Source organism: Durio zibethinus, chromosome 7, assembly GCF_047325235.1.
Source record: "Durio zibethinus cultivar Kanyao isolate XHJ-2024 chromosome 7, ASM4732523v1, whole genome shotgun sequence".
In the NCBI taxonomy this organism is placed as follows: domain Eukaryota; kingdom Viridiplantae; phylum Streptophyta; class Magnoliopsida; order Malvales; family Malvaceae; genus Durio; species Durio zibethinus.
The window spans coordinates 18,154,962-18,176,574 of NC_143168.1; the positions used below are offsets into that span (position 1 = coordinate 18,154,962).

The 21,613-nt window shown below is 31.3% G+C and overlaps 1 pseudogene; it reads left to right on the forward strand.

Annotated features, from left to right (window-relative positions):
- Positions 1 to 6,449: 6,449 nt before the first annotated feature.
- LOC149518072 (feruloyl CoA ortho-hydroxylase F6H1-3 pseudogene) lies at positions 6,450 to 18,228 on the forward strand (annotated as a pseudogene).
- The last annotated feature ends 3,385 nt before the right edge of the window (positions 18,229 to 21,613 follow it).

Sequence of the window (21,613 nt, forward strand, 5' to 3'; positions counted from 1 at the left end):
TCAAAAATTACCAAATTTCAATCAAACTATGAACACAACCATCACAACATGAAACAATATAGCACATTCAATAAACCATCAAAATAGACAAAATAGACAACTCATAGTACCTAAATTCAAAAATTCAAGCAAAAAAAAAATAGTATCCAAATAGAAAAAAAAAAAAAAAAGCTTACCAATCTTCCTCATTGATCAAAGAATCAAACCCTAGTGGATAATATCAAGACTAACAAATTAAGAGATGTAGTGACTATAGATAACACATTCAATTAGAGAAAAAGGTCAAAGATTTTCATTTCTTCAAGTTCCTTTTGGTAATTTTCCAACTACCAAAAATAAATCATAATTGCAAGTCACTTAAAAAAATTGAAAAAAGAGATACATGCTTTACTAACTAGTACAATATACTAACCATCCTTTTCTTCCACTTTTTCTTCCTCTGTTGTTTTCCAAACAATATCTTTTAGCCCAATAGAAAGATTATTATAGAACTATAAATTTAAGAAAGCAAAGTGTAAATTCAAGATATATATATATATAGCCAATAGAGAAAAAATTCAGGTTAACTTCGAATCATAAAATACCAAATTGATATTCTTTGCATGCCTTTACAAGATAAAGTGGCCATGGTTATCAAAATATTAGTAAATGAAGTATCCACCATATTAACAGTAAAAAGACCTAAAATTTTCACTTAGTAGGTAAGCATTTTCAAAAGTAAACAACCTAACAACACTAATATTAGTCTTACTACCTTGTGAAATTCTAGGGTATCTTGTTCAAACTTCTGAAGTTCAACCATGCAAAGTGAAAGAGCCTCTTAAAAAATCTGAATAGGGAAAGAGGCAGGGTGTAGGGGTTACAGATTAGATCACCAATAACCATGTTCAAACGACTTTTAATGAGGGTGAAATTGAAATTATGCTTAAAAGATAAAAACTAAAAGAGGTACCTCGCTATAACAATCAAATGACCCTATTTTGTCTCATAAAAGCTTTATTTGATATAGGTAAAAGAAATCGAATTTATCAAAAATGAGAAAAAAATTTAACATTTGATTACTGATTTATAATCAAAATTCGAAAAAGATTACATATCTTCTCAATTTAGTTACAGATGAATCTTTCTATTTCAGCCAAAAAGACCCAAAGAAATGGCACTTTCAAGTGCTTAATGTAGATATGCAATACTCTAATTTCATTAGCAAGAAATGAGGTATAAACTCTAACACAACTAGTATCAAAGTCTAAAATGCTAAATACCTAAAACAACAAAAACTACAATAGATTACTATTACATGTTAAATCCAACAACTTAAGAAATGGATGTGATTAAAAGCTTTCCTACTATCTTTTCCCTCAGATGCTAAAGGATGCAGCTTACTCCATGTTTCAAGTTACCTTCAATTGATTAACATAAACTTCAGGTATCAACAAAACAAATATCAAAAGTGTGAGGATGTAATGTTTAAGGTTGTATATTCCTTTAAATATTCTTTCAATTGAACTTGACTATATCCCTGTTAAAACAAAAATCTTGAGCAATAAGAAATTTTTCATAATCCTGACAACCAAATATTAATATTTCAATCTTGGATGGAATAATTATTAAATTGCCAAAACATAACACATCCAAATATAAGCAATAAGAATAAACAACTAACTTTCGGGGTCAAGCTTCTGAAACCACCATACATCATATTTATCATGTAAAAGTTGTTTGCTCTATTAATAAAATAAAGTCAATTAAAATACTACTAAACTATTACTATTACTAAACTACCTAAATCCAAATTTACCCTTACTAAACCTAAAATAATATCAATAACCAAAGTGAAAATCAACAACAAAAAACAATGAGAAATAACAAACCCATATAAGAACTGAGACTAAAAAAGAAAAAAAATTCAATGAGGTGGAGAAAACCAAACTAAAACCAAAACCGTTTCACTACAATAGCTTATGTTTTTGCTATCACCATCGCCGATGCAAACTCCACACCTTTTTTTTTTCCTAAAAAAAATGTTTCAAAAATGAAAAAAAAAAAAAAAACAGATACAATATTGTTGTGCATTTCAATCTTAAAAAATGCAGTCCTTTTTTAAGTTTCACATGAAAAATTTTTTCAAAAAGCCAAAATATCACATCAAAAAAACTAAATACAAATAAATAACCAAAGCAATCAACCACATTTCATACATATTAAGCTACTCAGTACTCATTAACAAAGCAAATGCATTAGCTAACGGAAACAAAAAAATAAATGATAATTGCAAAAACAAAAAGAAAATGTACCCAAAACTTGCCAAAAAGCTTCATTAACTTCAAGGTTTGTGCCCACTTTGATATTATTGCTAGATAAAGTGTAAATCCCTGCAACCAAATAAAAAAGAAGATTATTAAAGAAATGGGCATTTTAAAATAGATAAAAATAAATTAGAAAAGTAAAAAAATACTAAGAATTCAGGGAAAAAAAGGCATTTTTAGAGAAAAATACAGTGGAAGAAACAACAATTTTGAAAAAAACTTAAGTGAAGATGAAGTATGGAAGCTAGGAATAGCTGATAAGACATTGAAGCTTGCAATTCCTAGTATGGCCATTTGGCTTTGAAGTAATGGCTTTAAAGAAAACTTAAGTGAAGATGAAGTGTAGAAGATGGAAGTAACCGAAAACCCTTTCCATTTCATCTTTAGATATTCTAGTTTCATTCAACGACTACCTTCTGAAAGTTCGAGAATCTTCAATCAAACCTCTCTCCATTTCAATAATAAAAATAATAAAAATGAGGTGACAAAAAAAGAGAATCGGGAAATAAACTTCTAGATAGCTTCAATTATTTTATCAATAATGAAATCATAAACAAAAATGAAGAAACTTTTGAAGAAGTTTTAGCTTTTTTTCTTCTCAAATGTATCCTTTAATTTGTTTTTATGACATTGCATATGTGTACTAGAAATCAAGAGAAAGGAGATAATTTTTATATATAGTTATAGATTTGGTTGGTGAATTTGTTAATTAGATAACTACCAAAGATATAAGATGATATTTACTTCTTTCCCATATTTTATAAGTTTTAAAAAAAATTGAAAGATTTGTTAAGGAGAATAACCCAAAAGTTAGTATTTGAAATTTCAATTCAAATGTATCGAATTCAAATCTTAAAATGATAATTTAAATCTTAAGACAAGAGAGATCAACTACGTATCTTGCAATGCGCAGCTAGTTGAAAATCATTTGTAATAAAAATTTTGAAGGTTAAATTTGAAGTCAGTTTAGTTCATTTATATAGTCATTTTTAAAAAGTAGCATGCAGCTTGTTTAGGGTTTAAATATTAACACACGCAATTCTTTCTGTTATTTTCTACCTGCAATCTTCTTTATATAAAGGTTTAATTATGGCAAAGATCTTTGTACTCTGTCAAAATTTCAAATTTAGTTTCTATTTATTAATTCATACAAATTTAGTTATCATATTATTTTGATTTGACAATCTTACTCCAATCATTAACTCTATTAAATTTTTACGATTAAAAATGTTGACTTGGTAGTTGGCTTAATGAAGAGGGTGTTGACTTTGCTTGCATGGCATTAACAACATGGCATTGATTTTGCTAATGTGACAATTTGGATAAATGAAATCAGTTTTTAAATTATAAAATCGACCCGTATACTCTAATGAAATTTGAATTTTAGTTCTTATAATATAATTTATAAAAACTTTGTCCTCATATTAGGTGAATTTGATAATATTGGTCCAACTACTAATAAAATCATATTTTTTGAATTTTGAAAAAATCATAATTTAATTTCTTAAAATATCAATATTTTTAAAATTTTAAAATTTTATATTTTGTTATATTAAATTTGCTATTTTAAAATTTTAATTTTTTTAAAATAAAATCATATTCTTGATTACTTTAAAATCAATTTTTTAAAAAAATAAATATTTAGATTTTTTATTTTTTTATTTTTTAAAAATAATAAATTTGTTTTTAATATTTTAATTTTTTTTAAATTTCATTTTTAAAGTTTTGTATTTTTTCAAAATTAAACATTTTTATTTAATGAAAATATTTAATTTTAAACTTTTTAATTTTTGAAATTTTTATAAAAGTTTCTATATTTTTAAATTTTTTTGTTTTTTAGAAATTTTTTTTTTAATTTTTTAAAATAAGTTTATAAATATTAAAAATTTTCTACTTGTCTTTTATGTTATTAAAATGAAGAATAAATCAGAATAAAAAACTTTTCGTGTTTTGCCATTACTTTGTTTTACCCAAAATTTTTATTCCTTCCATCACAAATATATCAAAACAAAAGAAATTCTAAACACTCTTGTCTTCTATATCATTTATCTTTTTCATTTAAAAATTTAAAAATATAGAAAATTTCTAAAAACATAAAAATTTAAAAATAAAGAAAATTCTATAAAAAAAAAGTAAATATTTTGCTTAAATAAAAATGTAAAATTTGAAAAAATGAAAAACTTTCAATAATGAATTATATTTAAAACAATTTAAATTATTGATAAATTAATTTTAATATTTTTAAAATATTAAGAAAATTTCTAAAAGGTTTCCAATATTGATTTTTTTTATAAAAGTAAATTTTCATTTTAAAAAATATAAAATATGATTTTAAAGTTTTAAAATATTTAACAAATATAAAATTTAATATCAAAATATGATTTTAATGTTGATTTTAAAAAGAAAAGTCTAAAATATTCCAAATGTTGATTTAAAAAAAATTTAAAATCTGATTTTTTTAAACATAAAAAATTATTTTTATTAGTAATTGGATCAACATTATCAAATTCCACTTGAACATGAATGAGATTTTTATGAATTATATTAAAGAGACTAAAGTTCAAATTTTGTGTAAGTATAGTGACCATTAGCATATTTTGACAACGGATTTTATCTGTCCAAGTTGCCATGTTAACAAAGTGAATGCTATATTAGCAAAGTGAATGTCACATTACCAAAGTCAATGCTCACTTCATTAAGTCAATAGCCATATCAGTAAGTCAACTATCACTTCAACATTTTTAACAGTAAAAATTTGACGAACTCTTATTTTGACAACGAATTTTATCCATCCAAGTTGCCATGTTAACAAAGTGAATGCCATGTTAACAAAGCGAATGCCACGTCAGTAAAGTCAATACTTACTTTATCAAGTCAACGGTCATGTCATTTAAGTCAGCTATCATTTTAGCATTTTTAACAGTAAAAATTTGATAAAGTTAGTGATTAGACTAAGATTATTAAATCAAAATTGTATGAAAACTAAATTTGTATGAATTATAATATAGAGACTAAATTTCCAATTTTGATAGAGTACATGAATTTGTAGTATAATTTGATTGATAACAAAAAACAGAAGGCATTTTAGATGGAAAAGAAAAAAGAAGATAAAAAGACTTGTGCATATGTGAATTGTGTTTTTGCAAAGTTATTACTAAGTAGTAGAAGAGGTTAGATTAGGGATGTAAATGATATACCGTGCTCGCAAGGTTCTTAGGTTCAGCTTGATCATTGTAGAGTTGAGCTTGAGTTCGTGTAGCTCGATTTATTAAGTGAATCAAGTTAAAACATCTTAATACCTAACTCGACTAACTCGTGAGTTTAATGGAGTTTTTATATTTTAATATATATTTATTATTTTAATAAAAAAATTACTATTTTACCTTTATATATATCAATACAAATTCAAACTCAAATTCAAACATAAATGATCGAGCTTGAAGTCAAGCATGGAAATTGAGTTTGTTTTTTATTTGGTAAACAAACCTAATCGAGTAAGCTAGAGTTGAGCTTGAGCTTGAAAATTAAATTTTGGTTAAGCTTAAACAGAGTTTCAAGTAATGAATTTCGAGTGAGCTAGAGTTGAGCTTGAGCTTGAAAATTAAAATTTGGTTAAGCTCAAACAAAGTTTCGAATGATGAATTTTGAGTCAAACTCAAACTTTTCACTATATTAATTTGGCTCGACTTGATTATAACCTAGGTTGGATACAACTAATTTTTGAAGTATTTTGGAAATTGACTATAGAGTGTAAACAGGGGAGGCTGAAACACCAAAATATACACTAAAATTAACTCCAAACAGAACACATATTGAAGCTTTTTTGTGCTGGAAACTCATTGAGGCATTTTATCGAACAACAGGCAAGCATTGCCTCGTGTTTGTATAAACACAATTTTTTGGTGTATAGAAACTCCTTGCAGCACTTATAGTATTTCAAAGTGTTTTACACCCCACACTTCAGCCCTATGCTCTACATGCTTCACATATATCTAACTATATTAAAACACACATAAATATTATTAAGGTTGTTAGTCTTGCTGGTAATATTTTTATCATATATAAAAGTAATCTACCATGAAAATGATAATAATATCCCTTAAATTATTTGACAATTCTTGATATTCTTATCCCTCAAAATGGGGTTTCTTCTAGATTTTTAACCAAGATGTGCCTCTTTAAGTGTTGGAGAATGTTAAAGATGCTACTTATAGGTTATTTGGGTTATTTGCTGAGGTAAAAAATAAATATTCCAAAGAACATTCCTCTTCAAACAATGTAAGGTTTGGCACAAGTGTTAGCCCTTAAGTAGAAAGGCTCTCAAATGAAAAGAGTACTATTGGTGTCCAACTCTGACTAAAGAGTATTCTTGTGAATGCAGAAGAGAATAACAATTAGAGGCAAAAGTATGGGGTGTTCCCAGCATTTGCACTTTGACGCATAAGTTAGTAGGAATCATATCAAAAAAAAAAGTGAGAAAGTAAGAAGAATAAAAATATATGAATGAGATGAACCTACTTTATAGTGCCTGAGTCTCCATCTTTATACGTAAGCTGAAGAGGATAAAAAGGGGACAATTAGGACAAGACTAAGTTGATGTGGCACTGAAAATGTTAGATTGACCTGACATGTCAGGTTGGCACAAATAACCAAGATATCATTGGTTGTCTACTGAAGACTGAAAAAAGAAAAATGATCATTACGCCCTTTTGAACATTATATACCCCTAATACTCTATCCCTCCATTAAGCAGTCTGAGTATCAAATCACCAAATTTGTTATCAAAGTCCCCGATGTAGGGCAAGTGGCTGCATATTTCATTAAAAACTAACATTGCAAAGGGAGGTCGATTTTGGATGATGATTAGTTTTAAGCCGCGATCTGACCTAGCGATTATTCAATCTCATACGTGTATTTCGAAATGAGTGCATAATCGATTTAAAGGTTTTTGAGATGATAATTATCTTGGATGATTCGAGATTATTGTTGGAGTTCGTATGGCTATGGTGATACTAGTGTTTTGTTTAAAAAATTTGGACTTGAGTCTCTATTTTGAACTTTAAAAGTGAACCGAGCTTTTATGTTTATCTATGATGGCTATCCGATTTAGCGAATCTAATCTAAGGTTCATCCAGTTAGATCAATTTGATAACATTAAATAAAAAGAAAGACGATTTGAGCAAGGAGATTTAAAGTAAGAAGATGAAAAGACGTATACCCGCTCGTGCTCCAACACATGGCAAAGATTGTGTGATTCATTTAGTTTGCAGTGTATCTATATATATGGGTTGGTAGGGTTTTAGCCTTTCACCTTTTACTTTCTTAGCTCTTAATCTAACCTAAAATTTTCTATCTCAACAGCTTTTCAGCCTTTCAAGTTTTTTCTACACCACTTCAATACGTATTTCTAATCATGTCTTCTAATATAAGTTCTGAAGGGACTGAAAAATATAAGGTAGAGCCGAGGTGAGGTCAGTAAGAGTAGTAGGATGATGACCCGATCCATTCTATTATTAGGGGTCGTAATTATGAAAAGACGACTTATTAGTTCAACCCTATAGATGTAAATAATACATTAGTACTCGCAAACTACTCAGGTTCGATTCAAATAAAACTTGAATTCGACTCAATTATTATTGAGTCGAGCTCGAGCTCAAGTAGCTCGACTCATCAATTGAATCTAGTATAACTGAGTTCGAGCATTCTTATACTTGACTCAAGTAGCTTGTGAGCCTAATCGAGCTTTTATATTTAAATATATTTTTGTTATTTTAATTAATAAAATATCTCAAACTCAAGCTTGAGCTTGAACATAAATAATTAAGCTTTTGTCGAATATAAAAAGTGAGCTTATTTTTACATATTAATTAAGCTTAATCGAACGAGCTCGAGTAGCTCAATTTCTATCTCTAGTCGAGCTTGAGCTAAAAAAGTAAAACTCAATTAAGTTCGAACTGAGTTTCGAGCCTTGAATTTTGAATCGAATTTGAGCTCGAGCTTAATATTGTATCGACTCAAACTCGATCAATTACACCCCTATTCAACCCAATGTTCGAGGAAGGACAGCAACGTAATGAAAAGAATGCTTGAGTAAGAGGCGAGTAAGATTTGAGCACTAAAGAGCTATATACTCAGATCGACTTTGAACTTCAAAATCTACCTACTTTTCCTATCTCTTAGGTTGGTCCATCTTTTATGGCCAAACTTTCTTCCTCTTCAAGTATTCCCCTTTCTAAGGTTCAATCTTCTCCACCTCCTGTCACTTTTACTCTTCCCTCTCAATCAGTTTTTCTTGACATCTCGTCTTTTTTTAAAGGGTCTTCACCTCATTTTTTTTTTTTTGGGATCGAGCTACTACTTCATCCACTGTTCTTTCTTGGGATCCATCTCTCACCCAAGAGTCAGATTCTTCTGATAAAGGGATTCCAATGAGGGATAGGAAAAAGGAAATACCTCGATAAAAAAAATGATGGTAAGGGGGAAAATCCTGTAGTTTAGGAAAAACTCATCAAAGTCTCTGTATATACTCCAAATGACCTTAACGTGATCTCCAAAAATGCAACAAGTAAGCTAAAAAATAGAGCAAATCTCAAAAATCGTCCTAATATATGCTTAGCTCATCCTGTTCGAGCTTTAAGTGCCATTTTCTTTTTTCCTAGAGAATGATATAGTATAATAATGCTAAACTTTTCAAACTAAGTCACTAATAGACTAGAGTAACATCAGCTTTACATATATTAGGATTCGTTTGTGACTGGTCTGAGGTTTTTATTTCATCTTTTATTCATTTCAATTTTTAATTCTTACAATTTAACTATCACTCAGCTTATCTTAAATTATGTTTCGTACATTTTTTTTATTATTCTTTGTCAACATTTAAAATATTCTTCTTTTTCTCTCTCTATTCAAAGAGTTTTTCTCTCTTAAAAAATATCCAAGTGATAGTAGGTAGTTTTATATCATAGCTCAGCCAAGTAAAAAGATTATCATTAATTGCCTAAGCTCAATAAAAAATTAAAAGCTACTCTTCCTATGCCTTGAAAAACAAAAGGCTAATAAAGATGGTGAGCCCGAAGTTAAAGCTTAAGAAATAAAAAGTATAACCGACTCCTTTATGGATGCACCAATAGTCTTTTCCATCCTTAATATATCATATCAAGATAAAATTTTAGATTTTACACATAGGGGAAGCTCGTTATCCAAGTTTACGGGCAATCATCTTCGAAAATAATAAACAGGATAAAGTATTAGGGTAGGTCTAAAGTAACCTCCTCAGGTTTCATTTTGAGTTAATTTTTCATCTAATTGTTGCTCAATTTTACAGATATTATTGAAGCCAGGGAAGACTTCAACATCACCCTATATCAACATACCCTGAAGCCCAATAGAGGAAAAAATCTAGCTCGAGGCTTTCATCACACAGAAGAGACAAAATAGTCAGCATAGCTATACCTCGCACTCCTCTAGGTAAAAAATCAAAAGTTAGGATAGGTATGGACTTGTCTTCCATGTCAACGTTGACAACACCCTTTTCAGCCAAAAAACCATAGGTAAAGATGTTATCCTCTGTTCTTAAGAACCCCGAGGCTAGGGTGCTAAGAGCTAGCTTGAAAAAAATATATGTGGTGTTAGAGTTTGCTCCGACAAATGATCGGGTCTTTAACCCTGACATTGCTAAGAGGTTCTGTAAGGTCACAGTTCCTCCTCTTGATGAGTATTTCCTGACCCCAGCTTGATTTCTTGCTATTGTTTTGTTTTTATTTTTCTAAATCTAAGGTTTTTTCATGCAGTCTAAAAGAAATTCCCTCTTCAGTCGGTAGAGAACAGTATTCAAGCCCTCTATTATGCTTATCTGGCCATAGGACATATGCTAAAGGTTGAAAAAGAATGGCTACCCTTGCCAAAAAGCATAAAATAAGCTCAAATGCATTAGGCAACATCAGATCAAGCCTCACTATTTCTCCAAAAAAAAAAAAAACAGAGCTGAAAAGAAAAATAGATGACCTGACAATGAAGTTGAAAATCGTCTTAGTGGACAAAGCATTAGTCGAATCGATAAAAAAATAAGCTGAGCTGAAACTAAATAATACTCAAACTAAAATTACGAGGCTAAGGTCCAAGCTAGAAGCTCAAGACAAAATGGTGGGGGAGCTAGAGATAAAGGCTATGAAAAAGTATAAAGTCTCCGATGAGTGTCTTTGAGTAAAGGTAGAATTCTTCAAGAAGAACATGCTTGATACCTTTCAACAAGCCAAGAAAAATGTGTAGTTCAAATTCTCTTCTCTTAACCTCGACATCTCTAATATTGATATCAATAATATTATATCAAAATATGTTTAAAATTAGCCTAAGAATGATGAAAAAAAGAAAAAAAAAAGAAGGATGATGATAAGACCTTAAAGAAAGAGCTAGAGGCTGTCATACGGATAAAGGAGAAAGACATGGAGGTCATTAAAGTTAAGGTCATTTTTTCCACTGCTGCTGGTGAGACTACTCCTTCCACTGCTACTGCTGTCGTTAATGAATGAATTTGATGATTTTGTTTTTAATTTTGTAAATTTTTTACTTTGAGATCAGGTTTTTGTCAAGACCTCTCATACACCAACTGATGTACTTTATTACATTGAAATAAATAAAAAATAATAATTTTTTAAGTTTTAGCTTGACTTTATCATCATTTCTTTTTGCACAAGTTTGAAAATGGGTAATCGATCTAAGGCAAATAATTTGAATTACTTGGATCAAACGAACATAGTTACAACTTTTAGGTCAAATTTTTTTAAATCACTTAAAAGTAAGTTTACTGAAGATAATTTAATTTATGTGTTCGCATGTGAAATAATACAAGTGTAAGTTTGATTCACTCTGATCTACCGGTAATCGAGTTGATTTATATTTCACATACTTAAGGTGACAATGTCATTCACAAAATAGTACAAATGTGAGCTCGATTTATACCGAACTAATGATAATAAACCTTTAGATTGTTTGCATGTCATACCTTTGGAATAACATTACCATTCAGATCCTATAATTTATAAGTTGCATCGTGAACGACCTTATTAACAAAATATGGTCCTTTTTATGACAGGGCCAATTTGTCATCTCAGTCATCTACCCCTAAAGCTTCAACTATTCTGAGTACCAGGTTTTCTTTTTTAACACATTTACGTCAAACCCTCTTATTATAATAATTGGTTTTCTTTTTGTTGGTAGGCTGTAATTCAGGTCAAAGGTATATCTCTTTATTCTTCGACAAAGTCAAGGTTGGCCCTAAGTGCCTCTTCATTTTTTCTTCTAACATCAATTTAAATTAAGCTCGAAAGGTTAATCTTAACTAACACTACGACTTCTTTTTCAAATGCTAAGTGAAAAGGGGTTTCACCAATAAGGACCTTCATGGTTGTCCTCAAGGCGCACAGAACTCTTGATAGCTCATCAGTCCATTTTTTTTTATTGCATTGAGCTTCTTTTTTAAAACTTTTAATATTATCTTATTTACAGCTTCGACTCATCCGTTGGACTAAGGGTGGGTAACCAATGTGAACCTGAGATCAATATGAAGATTTGAGCATCATTCCTTGAATCTCAGATTATCAAATTATTTGCCATTGTTTGTTATTATAGACCAATGTAATTCGAATCTACAAACTATTTTTCCATTAAATCTTCTCAACTTGCACTTTCGTGGTAATGGCTAGGGCTTTGACTTTTAACTATTTCATGAAGTAATCACTACTATTAAGATGAATCTCCACTGGCCTATGGTCAAAGTGAATGGTCTAAAGACCTTTATTCCCCATTGCATGAATGGTTATGAGCTAATAATATGAGTGAGCTCAGTTGAAGAAAGATGTTGCACATGGGAAATCTTTGACACTTGTCATATCTCTTCACTAGTTCGATTGTATCCCTTATGTTGGTGGACTAGTAATAGCCCTACCTTAACACTTTATAAGCTAAAAACTGAGGTCTGAGGTGATTTTCACATATTTCTTTGTGGATTTCTCTTAGGACATACCCTACCTCTTCTTTATTAATACATCTCAAGTAAGGTAGACTAAAAGATCTCCTGTATAATTTTTTTTCAATTATTGTGTATCGAAAGGTTTTTCTCATCAGTGCCTTAGCTCATACTTTTTCATCGGGTAGCACTCTCATGGTCAAATATGCTTTAATTAACATCATCCAGGTTTATTTCTCTATGACCTATCCTATGAGCTTGTCTTTGATGCTTTTATGCACTAATTCCTCTACTAGAACTTGGTCTAAACTTCATATTGCTTCTCCTGAAGCAAACTTACACAAGAAGTTTGCTATTGAATTTTTTAACCTCAGTATTTTTTTTACCTTAACTTTTTTAAAGCCAGTTACCAAGTCTAATGTTTTGTCGAGATACTTTTGAATTCTATCTATTTGAGCTTAAAACTATTTATTTATCTAAACAACCACCAGTTAAGAGTCACTGTAAGTGATTATGTGTTGAACATTCAACTCAACTGCCAACCTTAGGCTGACTATCAATGCCTCATATTCTGCTTCATTTTTAGATGTCCTTAACTTGAATCTCAAGGCATATAGGTACTGAGGCCCTTCCAAACTTATTAGAATGAGATCAATTCCTCCATCTTAACTTGTAATAGATTCATTGACATAGAGCTTCTAGTCATCTTTATCTAAAAATTTTTTTTCTTAAGTTATCCTTTTAATTATACTAAGATGCACTCTATTATAAAGTCTGCTAGTACCTATGATTTTAATATCGATCTACATAAAAAATGTAGATCAAATTTACTAAGATCTACTATCTATTTGATTAGTCTTCTTGACATTTTAAGCTTCTATAAGACTTGCCTCGGTGGTTGATCGGTCAAAACATGGATCGTGTGGGCTTGAAAGTATAACTTAAGTTTCCTGGCTGAGGTGACCATGGTATAGGCTAATTTCTCTACACTACTGTAGTTAACTTTTGGCCCTATCAACACTTTGCTTACAAAATAGATCGATCATTGTTTTCTCTCTTTTTCTCGAGCTAAAACCAAACTAATAACCTAATCTGTGTTGGCAAAGTATAAGTATAGTATTTTGCCAATCTTCGATTTAGATAGGACAAATGAAGAGGATAAGAACTCTTTGAGTTTATCAAAAGCTTTTTGGCATTAAAGAGTCCATCTAAAGTTAAAGACATTCTTAAAAATTTTAAAAGATGGTAGACATCGTTCTGCCAACCTAGACATAAATTGGTTAAGTGCGACTATCATACTTGTTAACCTTTACACCTCTTTTATCGAGGTTGGTGCCTTTATTTCTAGGATTATCTGAACTTTCTCAAGATTCATCTCTATCCCACTTTGGTTGATCATTTAGCCGAGAAACTTACCCGATGTAACCCCAAAAGCATAGTTACTCGAGTTAAGTCTCATATTGTATTTTCTCAACTTATCAAAGGTTTCTTTAAGGTTTTTTAAATGCTTGATCAAACTCTTACTTTTGATTATCATGTCATCTATATACAACTCTATATTACGTTGATCTTATCTTTGAATACTTTGTTGACCAATTTTTAGTAGGTTACCCTTGCATTTTTTAATTTAAAGGGCATGACCTTGTAGTAATAAAAGCTTTTTTTAATAATAAAGACTGTCATATCCTCGTCTTCTTTCAACATTTTAATCTAATTATAGTTAGAATAAGTATCCATGAAGTTAAAAAGGTCGTGCTCAACGCTATCATCTATTAGTCGATCTATGCTAAGAAAGGGGAAGCTATCCTTTAGACAAGCCTTATTCAGGTTGGTAAAGTTCACACATATTTTTCATTTTTTGCTATACTTTTTAACTATGACCACATTGGTTATCCACTTAAAGTAGTAGACCTTCTTGATAAAGTTAGCTTGTAATAATTTATCAACCTCTTCCTCAATGGCCTGTTGTCTTTCAAAGGCAAAAGTTTTTTTCTTTTATAAAACTGATTCAACCTTGAGATTAGTTTGCAGTCTATGGACCATTACTTTAATATCAATTTCGAGTATATCAGATGGTATCTAAGTAAATAGGTCGGTATTATCTTTTATAAGTTAAATCAGTTGGTCTTTAGGTTGAAGCTTGGCTCTGATCTGCATGTCTTTTTGGAATGTTGTTCAAAAAAGAAATTGTCATGAGGTCCTCAATCAGCTCGAGTCGATTTGAGTTCAAGTTTGATCTTTGGTCGATTATCTCTTTTTGTTCCATAGGTTGAGATCATTTCCCGTAAAAACAAGTTTTGACGTGATGATTAGTATATTGAACAACTTATTGAGCGTATTAGTAAAAATGAAGTACATTCTTCATTTAATGTTGTGTTTGGCTAACGTGTTAGCTCGATCCAAGTAACATCAATTTTTTACCATGGCTTAAGAGCTCAATCATTTTTATTATTGCCTCAAAATTTAAAAAATAGAACAAAATTAAATTTTTATGAAGCTTAAGAGCTCAGAGCTACTTAAGAGCATGCTTTTCTCATATTGGTCTTACATTTTATGCTCTTGTTGGTAATTTTCAGCTCTTTGTCAATTTTTTATATCGGTTCCTCTTTGTCTTCCACCTAGGTATTGACCGAGCTACATGTTTACTTCTTAGTCTTACCTTTTATCATTGTGATATAACATTTTTGTGCCATAGATTGATCTTTTTGAACTTTTCTAACCCTTATAGGTGTTGGGAATTTCATTTTCAAGTGGGAAGCTAAGCCTATACAATATAATATAGTGGATAGGTTAACCTAATATCATGTTGTAGGCAAATGGGATATCCAGTATCATGAACTCTATAATCGATGTAATCATCTTCGGCTCTATCTCCAAAGAGATCAAAAGCTTGATAGTTTCTTTTACTAGCACCTATTCGCTTTTGAACCCCACTAATGTTATGGTGATTGGCTTCAATTGATCTTCGCCAATAACCATTTTCTTAAAATACCCATAGTACGTAATGTTGGTTGAACTTTCATTATCAAATAGGATTCTTTTAACCACATAGTTGTACACTAAGGCTGTGATCACTATGGCATCATCATATGGGTGTTGGATCCCTTTCAAATCTTTTGAGCTAAATGAGATTGGCTTGTTTCTCCTGTCATTTTTTTAAGCCGAGGTGCCTATTGCTATTACCATGCTTGGGTTAAACTTTCTTTTCATTGAGGTAGAATTATCTCTTATGATCATGTTAATCATCTCGATAATTGGCTTGCTATTATTAGATTAGGCATTTTCCTGATTTGGCTATTCTCTTAGAGCATCATTTCTTTCTTAATTTGATTTTTTCTCTTTGCCCCGGATGGATGCTCTGTGGTCATTTTTGTAGTTTCTTTTAAATTGGTTTTATCTTTTTTATCCTATAAATCTTTTCAGTTGACTTCACTTTATTAAAGCTTTAATCTCATTTTTCAGGTCAACACAATTTTTAATATTATAACCAATGTCCCGATATAAGGTATATCTCTTTATCGGATCCCACCTTATGTTTTATCTCAGTGGCTTAAGCCATTCGAAGTCAAAATTTCTTTCAATTTACATTAGAATCCTTTCACATGAGGTATTCAGTGTAGTGTAGCTTTTTTCTTTGTTGGGGCTTCTAACCTTATGTTGTCTCCCTCTTAGAGGAGGATCATGAAATTTTTTACCTTTTTTACAACTGAAAAGGGAAGATGAGCCTTTCTCACCTTAGCCATAAAAAAAAAAAAAAGATGAACCTCTTTCACCTTAGTTTGTCTTCATTGTAGCTTCAGCGTTGATGTATTTTTTTGCTGTTAGCAGGATGTCAACCAAAGTTTTAGGTGGTTCCAACGACAATGTCAACTTTAAATGGTACTCCTTATCATTTAGTCCACTAGTTAGTGCAGCAATAGCAGCCATCTATTCTAGATCTTTAACCAGTAAAGCTTTCGTGTTGAAACACGTGACATAGCCTTTTAAAGTTTCATTCTGCCCTTGATGAATCGACATCAGGCTGAAGGTCATTTTCTTAGCTCTTTGGCTACTTACAAATCTGAATAGGAATGAGTGGCTAAGCTCCTTAAATATTGTGATCGACCTTGGCTCTAAACTGTTATACCAAGATCGAGTTGTGCCTTTTAGTATAGTGGCTAGACCTTTGCACATCAAAACCTTATCCACCCTTTATATCATCATGTTAGTTCTATAAAGTTTTAAATGATCAAAAAAGTCAGAAGTACCATCATATGTCTCCAAAGTTGGCATTTTAAATCCCATAAGAGGCATAGCTCTGTCAATCTCTTCAGTAAAAGGTAAGGTCTCTAAGAACTTGAACTCATTTTCAAATGCTACTAGTTTTGTTTTTAGCTCTTTCTCTATGTCTTGCACGTAAGCTTTTAAATTTCTGTTCGGTTGAAGTTCATGGTCTATTTGTTTGGACTTTATTGTTATGGCATGTGCAAAATTATAGCTGGGGTGGTAAGGAGTTGAATTGATGTGTTCTTCTTTTCTAGAGGCCGAGAAGGCTTTCACTTCTTTGTAGTTCGGTTACCCGACAATAACTTCTCGACCCGGTGTGACTAAGTCTAGCACTTTGGAAACTTGTGGTGGGGTTATAGTTTATAGCATCTACTTGAGGGCTTGTATTTGTTCAATCAAGGCTTAAAATTCTTTATGGTTGGACCCATTTGTGGTTGAGCTGGGTAAGCAAAATGCTGACTTTAATGAGTTTTCATTCCAACAGAGGCGGATGACTCTCCTTCCTCTTAGTTTCTTTTTCTTGGTGGCAGTGTTTTGTGTTTAGTTAATATGAAAATGCTATTCCTTATCTAACGCACCAAATATTGGTGCCAAACTTTGACCTGAGGGTATTCTTGTGAATGCAGAAGATAAGGACAATTAAAGGCAAAAACAAGGGGTGTTCCCTACGTTTGCACTTCAACGCGCAAGTCAATAAGAATCAGGTCGGAAAGGAAGTGAGAAAGTAGGAAGGAGAGAAACGTATGAATTAGATGAACCTATTTCATGGTGCCTAAGTTTTCATATTTATAAGTAAGCTAAGGGGAACAAAAAGGGGACAATTAGGACAAGACCGAGCTAGGGCGGCATTGGAAATGTCAAACCGACTTGATATGTCAAGTCGGCATAAATGATCAAGATACCCCTAGTTGTTTGCTAAAGCTTAAGAGAAGAAAAAAGACCACTATACCCTTTTGACTATTATATGCCTCTAACAATTACCTTATCCTGTTTTACATCTCTGAAGAAGAGGCTTCTGCATTGTGGCCTTCTGTCTAAAGATATAAACAAAGAGTCCAATTAATTACTTGTTAGATTTTCTTGCAAGCATAAAACAATATCCTGACATGCACACAAAATATATTAATTGACCTTTCTGTTTTTTCTTACAGGGAGCAAGTGCTAGATTACATGAAAAAGTCCGAAGTTGTCATAAAACAGCTATTGCAGGTGCTAATGCAGGGTCTGAATGTGAATGAGACTGATGAAACAAAAGAATCATTGTTGATGGGTTCTGTGAGGACTAACCTTAACTACTATCCCATCTGTCCAAATCCTGAACTCACTGATAGAGTAAGGCGTCACTCTGATGTCTCGATCCTCACAATTCTTCTCCAAGATGAGATCGGGGGACTCTTTGTAAGAGGAAACCAGGGTGAAAACTGGATTCATGTTCCTCCAATTAAGGGGTCTTTGGTGATCAATGTTGGACATGCATCGCAGATAATGAGCAATGGCAGGTACAGAACTGTTGAACATTCAGTCCCCATATTTGTGAATCCAAGACCTGTTGATATGATAGGACCATTGCCCGAATTGGTCGGAAGGGGCGAGAAACCAATTTACAAGCAAGTTCTTTATTCAGATTACGTCAAACATTTCTTCCGTAAGGCGCATGATGGGAAGAAAACAGTTGAATTTGCTGAATTATAAATATAATCTCTCTTTTAAAAAAAAAAAATTCTCTTCTCCATTTGTAAGTTTGTTTATATTTTGTTGAAGAAAAAAAAGGCTGAAATGAATAAATTTGCAAGCATAAAAATACTGCAATATGCTTTAAGATATGAACATCAGAAACTAGCCATTGTGCAATAGATGTATCTAGTACTAAACCAAAAGAAGCTTATTCAAAATATTCTTTTTAGTTATTTTTTCCCTCACATTCTCCTTGCTAACAATTTTCAAATTATTAGCAATAGGATGCATATAAATTACGGTGCCTTTGAAATTTGAAACTTTTTCCTTTGGTTATTGGTGTACATAAAAGAAATCTAATAACAAATGAAACAAAAAAATTAGGTTGAAACTAGATCTTATACATGCGTGAAGTCACTTAAAATGAGAACGAGCAATCGATTAATATATTAAGGTTTTATTTGAATAGATAATAAAATTAATTTTAATGAAATTGAAAACGGTGATGGAGTTTAAATTGATTATTATAACAGTGAGATTAAAATTAATTATGAGATATGTACTTAAATGCAAAAGTAATGTGATGGTGATGAGGTAAATTATAATGAAAATAAAAAATAACTATTAAAAATATTAAATTAAAAATTATATATAATAAATATTTTAAATTATTTAATATTTATAAAATTATTAAAATATTTTTATGTTAAATAATAATTTTGAAAATAAATATTAAATTTTTTTACTTATTAATTTATTATATAATAATTTATTTATTATTTCATAATTTTTAAATAAAATTAAAATAAAAAAATGGTTAAGTTGCAGGGAAACTTTTGTCTCTGCAATTAAAGGACAAAAAAGAACAAAAACAACAAAGGCAAAAAAAAAAAATAGTGGGGGTTGACCCAAAAGGGCAACCAACGGTGATTGTTTGGAGACAATCTTATCGCATCGGAAATCCATTTGAATACCAATTGAGCGGCTGGCACGACAATAAATGACAACTGACCTCCCAGAAGTTCGATTACTTCCAAATGTGGCCTAAATGGAGCCAAATACTGTGCTATAATGATATAAAAAAAAAATTGGGAGAGCCATGACACCTGTCTGCCGTTTAGATTCTCCTATGATCATAGTTCAAATATTTTAATTATGATACGAGGTATAAGTTTGAATGCTATAGTATAATCATACAAGACCAGCATTTTTTATATTATATAAGGAGCATGCAGGGGAAATTTTCACTTTGTTGAAAGAAATTGTGTAAACCTTCCCCCCCTAAATATGGTAGATTGTAAAATCTATGTAATATGGTTAAGATAGAGAAGTCAGAAGAGCAAAATGTCCAAAACCATGTCTTGGAAAATGAAAAGAGAGATCCATGAACTTATAAAGAAAGGAGGGGGAAGGGGGGAGGAGCAAATCTGGCCCTCATGCCCTAATTGTCTATATTATTCAAACATAGGCATTGGCTTAGCTACCTCAGGTCTTATTTAATTATTGTAGACTGCTGAATTAACTAGGTTATGAGTAAAATAAGAAGAGAAATGATCTCATATATTGAAAGTGGGGTTTTTTAGATTCCATCAAAGAAATTTTTATTTTTTTTTTGAAAAGAAATTGTTTTATTCATTCATTAATATTAATAGCTTCATCTTCTACAAGTGATTGTAATAAAAAAGGACATTCTTCTATCCAGAACTTTCCTTCATTAACCCCTAGTCCATACTTTGCTAGATTGTGGGCTGCTGTTGTATTTCCTTCTCGTTTGATATGCTACACCCTACACTCATAAAGCTCAGCAGCTCTAACCCTCGCTTCCTCTATCAAACTTCTTATAGGAGACAGATCCTAGTTCCAGTTCTTCATTCTTGTAATTACTGTCAGTGAGTCACTTTCTAATATGATATCCCGGATCCCTATATCCTTTGCCAATTCCAACGCCCTTACAGCTGCATAAGCTTCAGCAGTGAAAGGGCTTGTCACCCCAGATAAATTACCACAATAAGCTCCCAATATTTTGCCTTCATAATCTCGGATCAGTACCCCCTCTGCCTCCTTGTTTCTTCTCTTTATCAATTGGCCCATCAAAATTGATTTTTGATTGGTGTCTGTCTGGTGGTTTCCATCTGCTTTCCCATTCTTCATTGGCATTAACATGCTGTTGTCGAGCCTCATGAAGTTCTTCCATATAGCTTTTCACAAATGCAGTAGATACCAGTGGGTCTCTTCTTTGCTCGCCATGATATTCTTTGTTCCTATCATTCCAGATTGCCCACGTACCGACCAGAAGCATTTGCATCTGTTCTGTTATGATATTCTCCATAGCCCTTCCGCACCAATGTAAAGGCTTATCCTGCTGGTCATCTTCACTCTCCCAGTGGACATTGAGATTTTCCCATACCTTTTTTGCCCAACAGCATCCCTTGACTACATGCATTACGATTTCCTCTTCTATAGCTGATTTGTCCAGATTTATCTTCTGACCGGAGCTTTCTTCATATCTCTTTAGCACGTGTATCATCCTCTCGTTTTCGCTTCTGGTCGCCATAGCAAAGAGAACACTATCATCAGCAAAGAACAGATGATTAACTCGAGGTCCATTTTGGCTTGCCACAGCACCATGCAACAGCCCCTGCATCTAGTTTTTCTTTAATAATGCTGAAAGCCATTCTGTGCAAAATAAAAACAAATATGGTGAAAGAGGATCTCCTTGGCGAAATATTCTTTTTGGGAAATACTCATTAGAAATATCTCCATTAACAACAATCGAGTATAAAACAGATGTCACACAGCTCATAATCCTAATAATCCACTTAGAATGGAAGCCTAATCTATCCATTATAGCCTTAAGGAAATTCGACTCAACTCTGTCATGTACCTTACTCATATCTAATTTGAGTGCAAAAAAACCCTCTATTGTCCAGTCTTTATGTTCTCTAATGGTTTATAAGTTTACAGGCAACAAGAATATTGTTAGAGATAAATCTACCTGGGACAAACGCCCTTTGCGTCTCGCTAATACAAAAAGAAATTATTGTCTTTAACCTATTAACTAAAACCTTTGAAATAATTTTGTATATGACATTGCATAGACTAAACTGTATCAACAAAATTAATAAGATAATATATTTTTTTAAATATATTAAAAAATATATAAAAAATTAATTAAAGATAAATAAAATATATGTCAATCTTTTAATTCTGTTGGTGAAGTAAAAAAATTTTAGTACCAATAAATCAAAGATGGACTCAAACAACAATAAAAATAGCTTGTGCATAGCATGGTAGTCCAAAACCAAAACTAAAAGATATATATAAATATATATATATATGTATGTATATTACAATATACAAGGTTATCTAATAAGATCTGTTCACATGTAATCTTATATATACA